Source organism: Equus caballus, chromosome 26 (assembly GCF_041296265.1).
Source record: "Equus caballus isolate H_3958 breed thoroughbred chromosome 26, TB-T2T, whole genome shotgun sequence".
Classification (NCBI taxonomy): Eukaryota; Metazoa; Chordata; class Mammalia; order Perissodactyla; family Equidae; genus Equus; species Equus caballus.
The window spans coordinates 42,022,427-42,037,736 of record NC_091709.1 but is presented as its reverse complement, the minus strand read 5'-3'; the positions used below and the strand labels follow the sequence as shown (position 1 = coordinate 42,037,736).

Below are 15,310 nucleotides of genomic sequence, written 5' to 3'. Positions count from 1 at the left end.
GTTTGCGCGCTCTGCTTCGGCCACCTGGGGTTCATCAATTCGGATACCAGGCGTGGACCTACACACTGCTTATCAAACCATGCTGTGGTGGTGCCCCACATATGAAATAGAGGAAGATTGGCACAGATGTTAGCTCAGGGACAATCTTCCTCACTAAAAAAAAAAAAATCAGGATCTGATTCTATATCTGAAAATGACATTAACAAAATTGAAAGGTAGATAATAAACTAGAAGTCTCTACCTGCTGTATGTATCCATCATAGATGTATATGAGATATTATATGTGTAGACAGAGATTTGATCTCTTTCCTCCAGAGCCCTTTCAACAGACGTTAAGCCAACACTACCCAACGGGAAAATGGCAACCACCACAAACAGAAAATCACAAGAAGAGACAGAAATGAGTAATACACATATGAAAAGCAGTCAACCCCACCAGCAACCAAAGCAACGTTAATTAACGCAAAATGCCCTTCTCATCTAACATATTGGCAAAGAATTTTAAAAATACTAATGGCCAGGCCTAGCAAGGGCATCACTGTCAAACAAGAATTGAGATGCCCTCCCTCATGTCCCTGCTGTGAGTGAAATGGGTCGGTCCTTGTTTCCTCCCCAGGCCCGGTGACTCCCTGGCTGAGTGCCTTCACTTCCGTTCTGCCTTTCTCCCTCCTCCAACGCCCAGGCAGAAACAACTTTTCCCTCATCTAAACCCCCGTCATCCTGTATTTATGACTCTCTTACCGCAGGTAGTATGAACTCTTTTACTTGATAATATTGATACTAACAATAGCTAGGGTTTTTTATGGTTTAGAAATAAAGAGCATTTTGTTATCAAATCTGTTCAACAAGCATCTATCGTGCGTCCACGATGGGCACTCGGCACGGATCTGGGTGCTGGGGAGGCTGCAGTGGACAGAACAGACCTGGTGTCCATGTCACAGAGCCGGGTGGGGAGATGGCTGCTAAACCACCAAATACGTAAAAGAGGAAATGCATGGTTTCAGTGGGGGTGACGCCAGAGAAAACGAAGAGGCAAAGCAAGCGAGCAATGGGTCATGGGGGGGCGTGGGAGACATGTCAGCTCAAGATGTGAGAGAAGGCAGCATCTGAGATGAGACTTAAATGGAGGGAGGGAGCCAGCTATGGGAAAACCTGGGGAAGTTCCTTCCAGCAAAGGGAATGGCATGTGCCAAGGCCCTGAGGCAGGGGCATACTGGGCGGTTCCAGGGCCAGGAGGGAGGCCAGCATGGCTGGAGAGCCGTGGGGCTGGGGAAATGATAGGAGACGTGGGCAGGGAGGTGGTGGGGGTGGGAACACCCAGGGAGGGCCTCATAGGGGGGTTTTGCATTGTGCTCAGAGGGGGGTGGGGAGCCTCTGGATGGAAGGACTTTGAGCCAAGGAATGTCATGGTCTGACTTTTGTTTTCAAATTGAGGTAAAGGACCCGTAAATAAGATTCACTGTTTTAATCTTTTTCAAGTGTACAGTTCACAATGTTGTGTAGCCGTCTCCACCGTCTAATTCCAGAATGTTTTCATCACCCCCAAAAGAAGCCCCTAACCCATTGAGCAGTCCCTCCCATTCCTCCCTCCCCCAGCCCCTGGTAACCACTACGCTACTTTCTGTCCCTGTGGATTTGCCTATTCCAGACATTTCACATAAACGGAATCGTACAATATGGGGTCCTTCGTGACTGGCTTCTTTTATTTAGCACAATGTTTTCAAGGTTTATCCATCGTGTCGCATGTCAGAACCTCTTCCCTTTTTACGACTGAATAATACTCCATCGTGTGCACAGACCACATTTTGTCTATCCAGTCAGCCGGTTATGGACATTTGGGCTGTTTGCACCTGACCAACAGTAAAACAATCTCTCTGGGCCCAGAGTGGAGCAGGAGGCCAGGCGGGAGGCGGCTGCCCTCTCTCTAGTGATGCAGGCCAGGGATGAAGGTGGTGGCCGTGCAGGTGACAGACGGCAGAGGGAGGAAGGGCAGCTAGCGAGGTGTAGGGCCAGGGCGAGCCCGTTGATGAGACTTGCTTTCTATCAGGGTCCCCCCACCTGCTCTTTCTCGGTCGTCTGCGTGTCGGCTTTAGTTGTCGGCTTCAGGAACTGGGTAGTGATGACTGAATGAGCTGCCCTCGCTCACCGAGGGAAGTCCCTTCCCCATGCTCCTCTGCCTGGGGCACGTCCACCCTCCGCGATCTTTCTTTTGAACGAGGATTGCCTGTAAGTGGCGTCTGGAGGGGGCTGCTCGTCCTGCATCGACCTGAAGACGGTATTAACAGCGATTTTCCTCTGCGGGGTGTAGAACCAGTAAGTCAGGACAATGGGCCCCAGCCGAGAAACCTTCCAGAAGTGACTGCACGCTGGGGCAGAGCCAAGTTCTCAAGGCCCCCCGCCCACCTCTGGGGGCATCGCTTTCTGTGTCCTGCTGGGAAAACACATGCCTAGAACAATTCCCGAAATTAAGTACCATCCACCGAGTTATTTTAAACCAGAGAACGAGAAAAACCTCCTTCAACAGGGAGAAATGGATTCGATGCCACGTTCCCACGGCCCTGAAAGGACTCCAGCTCAGTGTCCCGCCTGCGACGTGCTTCCGTGTTTTTTCACTAAGGGAGTCATAATTTAGTAAAAAAGAGAGTGTTGTGTGCTTTTTAGGCGAAATGACATTAAGTATGTACCTCACTGGTAAGCTTCGGCAATTGCTGCCCTCAGTATCTTTTTCTTTCCTTTTTTTTTTTTACATTAAAAAAGATCTTTTTTCTTATTTCAAATGGAATACAAACTTAATCAAAATTCAAAAATTCCAAACTCATCCAGCGAAAGGTTAAAATCTGTCACAGTGCGGACACCAAGGGGCCAAGGCTGTCCTTGTATACGCGCTAACGTTCTTGTTGCTGTGTTAGTTTCTATCAGTGACTCCGGGATCTGAGAGCTGGTTTGACTCCGTCTGCGTGTCTGTCTGACTTTCCACTCTGGGCTGGCCTTGACTGTGATTTCCCTTCTGGAAAGAGCACAGAGAAGGCCTGTGACGGAAGTGACAGGCTTCTAGTCGATAACGTAACTGGGTAGTGCACTGGCCAGTCTGAGCTCTTCATACAGGACCTCTCCAGTCGCCTTGAGCCGAGGGCTGATGGACGCAAAGGAGCCAAAAGATACAGCCACACAGGGAGGGTCCTCAGTGGGTCCTGGACAGCAGGTCTGTATCTTCCCGGTGTGATTCCTTCCCAGAAACCCAGCTTCATGGTGACCCCAATAACCCTTCCGAGTCACAATTGAATGCCAACCCTGTCCTAATTCTAATGCATAATGTAGAGTGACCCTCGTCATCATGGGTTTGGGTGGCCTTGCCCAGCAGGCCCGTCCATCCTCTGTTCCTGGTGGCAGGTCCTGTCCAGACTCCCCTCATTCACTTTTCCTGTAATCTTTTCTGCGTCTCCCCCCTAGAACGTTTTCAGAAGCTGAAAGAGAGATTCATCAAATTGCCCCGCTGGCAAATCTGGATGAGAACCTCAGGCTCTCCACCCCTGCGGCGGAAACTCTGAAGCACCCACTGGAGAATTCTTGGAAAACCTGTAGATTCACAGGAAAAGGACGGATGAAGTTGTGCACAGCAGGCACGGTGTCAAGGTGGTCCCCGGGAGGAGGAGTCCATTTCTGCTATCCTCCTCCATTCTCCCCGGATGGAAGCCTCAGCCGGAGTTTTCTCCATCAGATGAGCTCTCTGCCTGAGGACGGGACGGCAGCTCTCCCTGCCCAGGGCGGGCGGCTCAGCTGTCCTCCGCCTCCTTGAGCAGAAGGCTGCTCAGCGGCCAGGGAGAGTGTTTGCAGGATCTGAGATGAAGCCTGCCTTGCTCAGAGCAAACCCCGTCTCTCTGTCACCTCTGGAAGCAGCGATGACATCCATTTCATCTGATCCGGCTGTAGTGCACCTGCCTCCCTGCCTTGAATCTAAGGATGTGAATCCTTGCAAGCAAGTGGAAGGAAGGTGGCCTGGAAGCTGCGCCAGCTGGCATGGGGGTCACCTGTACAGTTCCCATCCTGCCTCTTCCTGGTGGGGTGACCTCAGCAAGCTGCGTGGCCCTTCTGAACCCCTGATTTCTAGTTTGTAAGATGGGGACAGTCCTCTGGGGGGTGACTGGGAGGACCGAGGATGGTCATTTCAATGCTAGGGCAGCACCTGGCCCCTGTGAAGTGCTCAGTGCTCGGTGATACTTACTTCACATGTTCACAGTTCCTGACACGGCTGTGGACTTGCCCTTTGCTGTCCCAAGTGTTCAGGTCTCGCACCTATCTGCCTCCTGAACCCTCCCTCAGAACCCCTCGATCACAGTGATTTCTACCTCCAACGTTGTCAGCTCAGTCCACTTCACTGCACCCCAGTGAGCTCTGGACGACACCTGCCACCTGGGCCCTGTGAGCTTCCTGTGGGTGAATACTGCTTCGCCAAGAGCAGGAGGTGGTGTAGGTAGTGGCTCAGCGGTGGTTTACGATGATGGGGAAGAGCACGGACTGGAGTCGCAGTGGTTCGAATCCTGACCAGGCCACCTACTATTAACGTGACTTTATTTCCTTACCTGTGAAATGGGTCCAACAACAGTTCCTCACAGACTTGTTAAAAAGGGTTAAGTGGGACCTTATGCACAGACCTCTTAGAGCTGAGCCTGACGTTGTAAGTGCTGCTTAAGTGCTAGCTATTACTGTTATCCCCACCCATAAAATGTTTAGTCAATTGTGTGTTCTTCCTGAACCTCAGTTTCCTTATCTGCAGTGCAGTGGGAGTAAAAGCTGTCCTCCTGGGCTGTGGGGGATAGATGAGGTGCTGTGTGTGCAGGACTTGGTGTGCGGGAGGCCCTCCATCGTGGTAGCCATTGCTACTGTCAACTCCTGGGGGCAGGACCCTGTCTGGATTCCCCTTTCCTTGGAAAGTTCTGGCAGGAGCTGGCCAAAGATTTAGCAAATAAAGTAATAGGACTCCCAGTTAAATTTGAATTTCACATCAATAGCAAACAGTTTCTCAGTATGTCTCCGATATTGCTTGGGACTTACTATGCTACAAGATTATCCACTGTTGATCTGTAATTCAAATTTAATGGGACATCCTGAATTTTATATGACAATCCTACAAGAGGAGTTTGTGGGAGGCACAGAAGGTAATCGTGGTCAGAATAGTAAGCGGCCTCGTCAGTGGGGGACAGAGCAGAGGTGCCCGGGGGTCCCAGCTTCTTCTCTCCTCTGCTCCGCATCCCGCTGTCGCCTGGTTGCTGGTCCTGCTGACAGCATCCCATCAGCCTTGCCGTGACTCGCCCTTGGTGGCCCCACCTCGGCAGCTGGCTGTGCTTGCTTGTCCTTGCCCAAGCTTCAGGTTTACTCAGTGACCCTTTGACCCTCCAACTCCTCCCGGGGTCCTTGGCTTCCCCAGCCCCTCCCACAGTGTGTAAGGGCGACTTCTTACTAAACCCCACATTCCCACCGCATTCCTATTGGTTCTGAGCCCCGCCAGGCCCACCCACAGACCCGACCAGGCCCTGATTGTGGCAGGCCCGGTGACATCTGTTATTACACTGCTTGTTCCTCTTCTCTCACCTTCGGGATCCCTTTCCTGGGGGCAGAAAACAAACTCAGTCACAGGTTTCGTTCAGGAGAAGTGGCGACAACCACCGCCCCTCCTCTCAATGCAAAGAGCAGCCCTTTCAAAGATCGTTCTCTCCGGGTGCTTAAAACACTCCCTCCTTTCAACAGCATTTTCATATATTTGCACAAAACCCGAACAGGAGGGCATCTCCAATTACTCACGGTTCCGTCACGTTGCAGCGTAGGCTGCCAGCAATTCTAGGAGCAGGGCTGGCTCCCTCTGTTCACCTGCGGCTCGGAGGGTCTGCGCTGGTTGCATTCACTCTGTAAGGCTTCATTCACCATAATCTTAAGCAAATGTCACCTCTCCATCCCCCTCCCTTTTCCCAACCTGCTCCTCTTGGGGTCTTCCAATTTCAGCAAATGGAAAATCCATTACTCCAGTTCCTCAGACCAAAACTTTCGAGTTCTCCTGGACTCTTCTCTTTCTCTCACATCTGACCCATTGGGAAATCCCTTAACAATTGCCCGAATCTAACAATTGTTCATCCTTCCCGCCACTTCCAACCTTGTCCCAGCATCACCGTCTCTCCACTGCTGTCCCCAACCATCCCCTATGCGCCCGCAAGAGAGACCCTTTTAAAGAAGGTCACTCGTTTGCTCAAATCCCTCCAGCATCCCCCCTTTCTGTGCAGAATAAAATCTACGAGTCCGGACCTTTGTTTTTAAGGCCCCAGGTGGTCCAGCCGTCCAGGTATCTGTATCCCCATCTTTCCTACCTGTCTCTTGCTCACTCGGCTTCAGACACACTGGTCTCCTTGCTGCCCCTGGAATGTACCCAGCTTGCCCCATCTCTGGCTGTCTACTTGCTGGTCCTCCTGGATGAAATGTTCTTTCCCCCAAGTACACAAATGGATGCTCCCTCCCTCATTTCATGACGTCTTTGCCTGTCCGTCCCCTCATGCAAGAGGGCTCTCCTCACACCTTGCCTTCTTTTTCCCTCTTGCCGCCCATCGCCTCCAGATGCCCGGTGTGCGTACGGTTTGCTCACTGTCGCCCCCAGGGACCGTGTGTTGTCCGCTGCCCCACCCTCATCCCAGAAGAATGCTTTCGTACCGTGAATACTCGGCAGGTAGGCGTGGAATCCACGAATCGCGCTCTGGTGAAGAGGTGGGAGGATGGCCAGCCCTCTGGGCTCCAACAGGGAGTGAAACTGTGCCCGCAAAACACGTGGCCAGTCCTGGGAGCGGCTGGGAGATGGAAAGCTCTGTCTGTGGCAGCAAACTCACATGACAGTGAACCAAACTTCCGGAAGTTTCCGTCCAAGCCCCTCATGTCTGCTGGTGGAGCTCACTTTGATTCTGTGCTCGTTGTGTCTGCTAATGCCTCCTCTTCCTTTACTTTATTGCCAGAAATATCTGTTCATCACAGAGCACCTCTCAGGCATTTAAAAGGACATAAAACCGAGCCTTGCCCTCCAATAAGAAGAATGATGAAAAGTTTTGCTCCATGACCCTGGCCTCCAAGGGGCTCCCCTGTCCTCAGCTCATTTCAGCCCATGTGAGCCCCTCAGCCATTCTTGGAGGTCAAGGGGACACATATTCTGTCTACTTGCAGCTAGAAAACCGGAGTTTGCAGAGTTAAATGGCTTCCCCTAATCTTACAGATGTTGAATGTTAGAGATGACGCAAACCAGTTGGTTCTCCTTTGTTTTTAATTTAAAGAAGACATTAAATAAAGAGAAATTTAAGATAAAAATTGTCCATAATCCCTCGTCTCCAACACAGCTGTTTTCGTTTCCCCACCCTCCTTGTTCACACGACAGACATGTCACAGAACTGCTGTCAGAGGCGTGACTCAGCATCGTTAGAAATATTTGTCATTTTGCAATACAGTCTCCAATTAACATTTTTGTGTGTGTGCGTGTGAGGAGGATTGGCCCTGAGCCAACATCTGTTGCCAATCTTCCTCTTTTTGCTTGAGGAAGACTGTTGCTGAGCTAACATCTGTGCTGGTCTTCCTCTACTTTATGTGGGACACTGCCACAGCATGGCTTGACGAGCGGCATGTAGGTCCACGCCCAGGATCCGAACCTGCCAACCCCAGGCCACCGAGGCGGAGTGCACACATCTAACCACTACGCCACCAGGCCGGCCCCTCAATGATCATTTTTAATGACTGCATAGTAGTCCAACAAATAAAAATTCCAAATAGCGTGTCTTTAGGTTATTTTTACATATTTTGAAACTATAATGTTGCAGTGAGAAATTCTGAGTTGTATTACTTTCTTTCTTTTGAGCCTAGGTTTGAGGACTCTGTTATGGGTTGATGTCCCCCCAGTATATGCTGAAGTCCTGACCCTCAGGACCTCTGAAGGGGACCTGATTGGGAAATAAGGTCTTTGCAGATGTAATTGGTTAAGACGAGGTCATTAGGGTGGGTATCAATCCGATAGGATGGTGTCCTTAGAAGAAGAGAAAAACCCTAGGTGAAGACAGAGACATAGGGAGAAGCCATATGATGACAGAGGCAGAGATGGGAGCAATGTGTCTACAAGCCAAGGGACCCCAAGGACTGCCGGCCACCACCAGCAACAGGGAGACACAAGAAAGGATACTCCTCGAGAGCCTTCGGAGAGAGCCTGACCCTGCCGACACCTGGATCCCAGCCTTCTGGCCTCCAGAACTGCGAGAGAATAAATTTCTGTTGTTTCAGGCCTCCCACTTTGTGGCGCTTTGTTGTGGCAGCCCCAGGGAGCTGACACAGACGCCAATTCTGGGATTCCCTCCAGGATACAATGCAAACCCACATCTCACTGTGTCCCGCTGACCGTGGATGACTGTGAGCCCCAAGCAAGCCAGTGCAGGTCCAGCCACCTTGGGGAGCGGCCGTCCTTGTTGTTTAGCCTCCGTGGCTACACTGGGCAGAGGCCTCGGCATTCCTCCAGGCTGGGCTGGCACAGTCTTCCATGCAGGGATGGAATCCAAGGACTTCGCCCCCTCAAGGTCAGCAGTGCAGCCAGCCAGGGGCGGCTGCGCGGGCCAGCTTCGCATTCCTCCTCAGCATTCAGCCATGCGTCCTCACCCCGCAGGTTTGCAGTTGGCCCCTGTGTTGAGACACAGGTATGCAGCTCAGCGAGGCCTTGGTTCACCCCCCGCTGGGCCTGGGAACCTGCCTGCACCTCATTAACCCTGGGATGTCATTTCATTCCTGACATTGTAGCCCCAGGAGCCAGCGAGTGTGCACTTCGCATAGAAGTTAGCCTTCTGAGAAGCTCTGATCTGGAAGGTCCTCCCTCTGGATCAGGCTTGCCTGTGACCAGGCAGCATTTATATCATTATTTCAGTGCGGCTGATAGTGCCAGGCCTGAGTTAATGTCAGCGGTGATGGTGCATCTTCATCTGCCAGTTTGCAGCTTTGCTGTGTTGGCAAGTGTTCTCTTGGCATGAAAAGATGATTCCTGGAGGCGGCCCCATGGCATAGAGGTTAAGTCTGGCGTGCTCTGCTTCACAGGCCCAGGTTAGCAGATTTGGATCCTGGGTGCAGACCTACACCACTCATCAAGCCATGCTGTGGGACCCACATACTGAAAATGGGGGAAGATTGGTACAGATATTGGCTCAGAGCTAATCTTCCTCACCAAAAAAACAAAAAACAAAAAACGAAAACCCACGTGATTCCTTTGCTCCCCGTTTTGGTCAGTTTCTCTCCCTGGACTAACTTTTGAGCTCAGCTGAGGGTATGAGCTGTGCCTTTAGAGAGAGGAAATCCTCTAACAGCACCGGTTGCTGGAGAGGCAGGAATAAGGAGGCCCAGTGGAAGTGCCTGCAGAACCATGGGTGTCTCTCCCTAGAAAAGACCTGTCTGTGCTCTTGGCTCAGGATTTTAGTCTCCGCTCAACCACCGTGAAAGTGGCATCTAGGGGCTTATCTCATATGCGTGACAGACGGGATGTGGGCCTGGGGGCACTGGGTGGGCTCCCGGCTCCCCTACTCCCTGCTTGGTGACCCAGGCTCACTGTAGCCTGACGCTCGCCCAGCCCCCTCCCCGAGTAGGGGAGGGGAGAAGTGGGTGAGGCCAGGGTGAGCGCCCAGCGGCACTTTCTGATTTTCCGGGTTGGAAGGAATTTCCGAGGTACCTCGTCAGCACCTTTCCGAAGGAGGAAACAGTCAGGGTCGCCTGTTACACTGCCCAGCGGTGCCAGCTGGACAGACAGGGTGGGAATCGAAGTCTCGGGAGTTCTCAACTCCGCACTGTTTCCGCCACGTATTTGGGACAAAAAAACACCTGTCTATGGGATTATCGATAATAGATGTTATTAGTGACGTCTCCCCCGGTAACTGGCCGTGTGTCAGCTGGGGTGGCCCACAGTGCTTTCCCTGGGGTCCATTCATGTGGATCGTGATGCCCATGGGCTACCTGGTGTGGCCTCCTGAGGGAGGCGGGGGCTCTCCCCGGCCACTGCTTCCATTGCGCTGACCCAGACCTGCTACACGTGGGATTGGAGGCGGGGGCTCAGGTGGACCCTGGGCAAAGGCATTCGTGGCCAGGTGCCGTGTTGGGAAAGAGGCAGGAAGAAAGAACCAGAACCGTCCAGCCTTCCTGGCAGGTCTTGGGAGAACTGACTTTCTTGCCAGAAACTTTAACATGCAACTTAATGAAGACAAGATTTTTGTGCAAATTTCCTTTCAAAACCGCCACAGCTCTGCAGAACGGGACACAGAGCACACCCGGCTCTGAGATTCCCTTATCTACAGCGGCAAATCAAAGACACCTGGGCTGCTCTGCAGTGTCACAACCCAGAGACAAGTCGAGGCTGCTGCCTGGCCTGCCGTGCACGGTGTCCCGGCTCCACCCCAGTGCAGCCAGAGTCCCCACCATCACGCAGAGAGCCTGCTCAGTGGGGTGGTGCCTGTCCCTGTGCTCCTGGCAGGGGCTGAGTGGCCGGAGCATCCGAGGGCAGATTCGAAGGCAATGGTGGGGGGTGTCAGCTCTTTCCTTTTGGGGTGCAGTGGGCTGATTTTGGTGGTAAGCACGAGCTTGTCCATACTGCCCATCCCGGGGGGCACCAGGTTTGGCCCCTGATGTCTGGTTGCGGTTTTGTTTAGGGCGAGGATGTGAAAGGCAGGAGGGTGTATTTACGCGGTGGTGTGAACCCTTTGGATTTTGGTTGGAGGGCAAGGAGAGAGAGCAGCTGCCCTGGGGCAGGAAGCGACACCTCCGGGCTGGCAGGGGACGGCTTCTCCCGGCAGTTGCTATGCCTTTGATGTTGGCTGTCCTGTCCTCTCTCTCTGACCACCGGACAGCCGGGTGGACTTAGAGGGAGGTGCAGGCTTACATCCGTTTCCGGGAAAGCAGCGGCCAGCAAAGGTCACTCCAAGGACTCTGGGCAGGGACCTGGGGCCTCTGGAGCCCCTTCGAGGGGCACCTGCTCCGAGCCCGGGATTTGGCCCCATGTGTCATTTCCAGACCTCGGTGGGCATTTCCAGCCTCTCTAGGCAGATTCCAGCCAGGTGGCAATGTAAGTCCCACCCCTGGGTCCTGGTGCTGGGGTCATGCTTCTTAACTTACCACAATTCACCGCAGAGGACCTGGGCGATTGTGTTACTGTGGGGAGAGGGTTGAAAAAGAAATGTCCCAGACGCATTTAAAGAGTTAGGAGCCTGATTTAAAACAGGGAATAGGAAAGTCTTTAAACATATCTTAATTTTTTAAAAATTAAAAATATCTTTAAAATAACATTTATTTTCTTATTATAGAAGATTAAATGTTTATTGTAGGAAATCTAGAAGTAAAAGTATAAGGGAAAAGCTGAAAATCACCCTGAATTCCACCAGAAACTGACAACCCTTACTAACTTTATGGTCTGGTCTTGATAAACAGACAGACACACAGACTCTCACACCTTCACAGGCAATTGAGGCCATGCTACAAATAAAGGATACGTCTTTTTCTTTTCATTCAAATTCCATTATCAGCACATCTTTGAAAACATGAATTTTAACAGCTACTTACCATTCCATGGAAAGGCTGAGCAATTTATTTAACTAACCCCTTACAGATGATGTCCAAATTTAGTTGAAACAAATCAAAATGTACAAGTTTGTCTTATGAAATAGAATGAGAAATGTGCCATGTGTGCCTCAGTTTCCCCATCTCTCAAGTGGGGTAACACTGCCTTGGCTCAGGTGGCTGGTGTGGCCTTTAATTAATATTTAAGACCAGCCTTGCGATTCACGAGTTAAGGATTGCTGTTTAAGTCAAAGGTTTTGTGTAATTGTTTGTAATTATTATAATTTGCTCATTACGGGCAATTAGCGCGCTGGAGGACAACAGAGAAGAATTTATTTGGGAGTCCATCTGCGTCTTTGTCTTGCTAGAGCTGGCCAGGGAGGTTCAGAAGGCCCATGATTTTCTTCCTGGCTAGAGAGACAAGGATCGGCCAGAGCGCAGCCAGTCTTAAACGGGCCAGGTAATCACTGATGAAGGTGGAATGCCACCCGGGCGGGAGGGTGACTGGTGCAACGTGGCAGTTCGAGATTTCCCTTGGCTTTCCTGATTTTAATCTCCAAGCATACAGAGATAAGTCACCAGGGTTTTCATCTTAAGCCTCTTCGAGGCCGAAAGAATATTGGTTCATTTAGAGTTTCTGCAAATGCTCATAATGGCCCACAGGCTGTGTCATCTCTCCTTAGACTCTTCAGAAGTTCTCAGATGAGATTAATTAGGGCTCTCAGCATCCCCATAAAATGAGAGGAAGAGGTCAAGGAGAGCAGTTGGAGACCAATGAATTGAGCACACATTTGCCACAATTTGCGGAGATGTTTATAAAGTCTGTCTGCAGAGGGATTATGATCATATTTTCTGACCTCAAAGCCGGGCAAATGGTCTGAGCAAGGTCTGTTTCTTCATCTGTGAGTAGAGTTATGTAAGACAAGGAGAGCAAAGGTTTGCAATGGGTGCTAACCTGGAAAACCCAGGCCATGTGGACACCTTACACATGGGAGCAATGTCTACAGTCCTCGGTGGAAAATCTCAATGCCCTAGCCTGTTTTCCAGAATATTCTGTATCTTGCAGATTGCCTGATGGCGGTTTCAGAAGTACTGGAGACCCGTAGGAGCAGTAATGAAGATTTGACATTCCTAATACTCTTTTCCCATTGGGTCTGGCTTCAATGGCTTGACCTTAGGGGGCTGTGTGTGTGTGTGAATGGGGAGCAGCGGTGGTGGGGAAGGGTTGTTTAGACCATTCTTGAGTCAACCTCTAGTTCTGAGTTGTCTGGGGAACAGATTTAAATCTGAGGTAACTGGGGGATTCAGGCTGTTGACTGATCCAGATTTAGGCTAGGACCCACGGGCTGCAGAAGATAGACAAGGGTACACCCCATGTAGACTGTTTCTATGGGCATCCAGTAGTGGCTCATTACATGGCTAGGCTGACCCTTAGATTTACTGTCAGACTTTGAAAAAGAAATTGGGATGGTTTCAAGGCCTCCAGAAAGCAAAGGAGGGGATGCATGGGGTGCCCGCCACATCTTCCTTTTCCAATCGAGATAAAATAGTAGATCTGTTATCCCCATAGCTCAAGTTTAACTGGTTCTGAGCAAACCAAAGGGCTTCTGTAGATTTTTGTGCTGAGTGATTCTAGCATGGCCCTACTCAGTTATTGAAATATTGAGTTCTTTTTCATTTCCATTTCATTTCCCAAAGCCTTCCCAAGGCTTTGTGCATGTAAACCAGAATGTCTTGGTTTTACCAAACTATCTCAGATGAGATGTTGAGTGCCCCATGGTTCTCTAATTCTTGAAATGCTGGCTAATAGAAAACATAAATCTCTTGGGTGTTTTCTCTTCTCATTTTCTAGATCAGTTGTCTCCAAAGTGGGTACATGAACTTCCATGATTTTATAAGATGATCTAGTGGAGGTGTTCAGGAAGAAAATTCTAGAATGTCAATTTGCATGGTTTTCAATTTCACCTTGTTGATTTTTTTGAGCATGTTTTATAATATACACAGTACATGAGCATTATTAGAGGTAAGCACAACATTTTTGTCACTGATAGAGATGCCATAGAGCAGGGGTCAGTAAAGTACAGCCCACAGCCCAAATCCAGCCCACCCCCTGTTATTGCCTGGTCCACAAGCTAAGACTGGTTTTTACATTTTTAAAAGGTTGGGGGAAAAATCAACAGAAGAACACTATTTTGTGACACATGAGAATTGTATGAAATTGAAACATTAGCGTCCATAAATAAAGTTTTATTGGAACACTTTCATGCCCGTTCATTTACGTTATCCATGACTGCTTTTGCACACCCCAATGGCAGAGCTGAGGAGCTGCAAAAAGATGGAATGGTCCGCAAAGCCAAAAATATTTACCATCAGGTCCTCATAGAAAAAGTTGGCCAACCCCTGTCCTTAGACCATCGGCTTCCGCTCCTGGGACGATATCTTTGTACCAACTCACCTTTGTGGAAAGACAGTATTTTTAAGCTCCATAAACTTAACTTCCTTAAAGAACTTACCACATGTATCTTGGATGACCTCTGCTAAGAATTTGCCTGGGGTCAGGAGGGAGCTGGTGGAGGAGGGGAAGGAAACGCTGAGAAACACCTTGAAGTTGGACGGTGAGAAGTCAAGAACCTGTGCAGAGTTGACTTGATAGACAGTCATGTGTTCAAGAGCAAGCTGTCTTATCCCCTTCAACTCGCCATTATCTTTGTTGGAGGGTTAATGCTGGAGTCATCCTGTGGTTAGACTCATCACCATCGTCACCTTAATAATAAGGCTGCAGTGTCCTGTACTCACCAAGCTCCCTTCCCCGCGGAGCCCACAGCACTTCACACACGTTTACTTTTGCCACAACATTCCTGGGAGTGGTGTTTCCATTGGATAAGATCTCTTGTGATCGGTTCACTTCTCTTTAGGAACATGAAACAAAAACAGACAAACCCTCGTCATTAGTGGGGATCGGGGGGCGGGGTACTTCCAGCAAAGCCCAAGTGGTTCTTCACAAGTATTTCTCCTTCCGTGTTTTTTAAAACTGAGGAATGGAGGTGAATGATTGGATCTAGCCCCAGCACCTCAACTGATCCAAAAATGGAACTTTGTCGGACTCTCTCTTTGGTCAGCCGGTCTGCCACCTTGAGTAGGAAGACTTAGGTTCCAGGAGCCCTGGTGATCTCAAAGGTTTGATGAGCACACAGGTTGGTGGATGTCTGAAAAAGCAGCTCTGAAGGACTCAGGTGAGGGAGCGCGTGTGGGTGTGGAAAACTGGTCTCCAAAAACGGGATCCAGTCAGCCTGAGCGAGAACACAGGCCCGGCAAGGAAGCGGCTTATTCCCAATGTTGGAAGGAAACCAAAGCGGCTGATGGTTTCTGAGTCCGTGTAATTTCCTGATGGACGCTCCAGTCGGAGAAGAAGCGGAAAACCTCCGAGTGCTTAGTGAGAAAGGAAACGGTTCTGATTGGGCAACCCTGACTCAGAGAAGATGGAAAATTTCATTCTGGGAGGAAGAATGTGCTTAGTGACATTCGCTGGATGTCACCAGCCCAGAAACCCTGGGTAGCTCTGAGTAAACTTTGCTTACTAATATTATGGAATGACTTCAGCTTAAGGGAGTACGAAGTACACTTTCCAGAAAAGCAAAAACCACAACAGTGGGCAGAGCGCTCACTTCCTTCGCTCGCATGTTGGGGACTGTTCACGTGATTTCTGGGAAGGCTGGTGTTG

At 50.2% G+C, this 15,310-nt stretch overlaps 2 long non-coding RNA genes across 2 annotated transcripts; one reads left to right on the top strand and one right to left on the bottom strand.

Annotated features, from left to right (window-relative positions):
• Positions 1-2,722: 2,722 nt before the first annotated feature.
• LOC111770815 (uncharacterized) lies at positions 2,723-7,282 on the bottom strand. Its single transcript, XR_002804250.2, has 3 exons — positions 6,694-7,282; positions 5,800-5,909; positions 2,723-5,605 (listed from the first exon to the last, which is right to left on the bottom strand). It is a non-coding gene; the product is annotated as an uncharacterized lncRNA (long non-coding RNA).
• Positions 3,451-7,125, top strand: LOC138920895 (uncharacterized). Its single transcript, XR_011432873.1, has 3 exons — positions 3,451-4,675; positions 6,601-6,709; positions 6,990-7,125. It is a non-coding gene; the product is annotated as an uncharacterized lncRNA (long non-coding RNA).
• Positions 7,283-15,310: the final 8,028 nt, after the last annotated feature.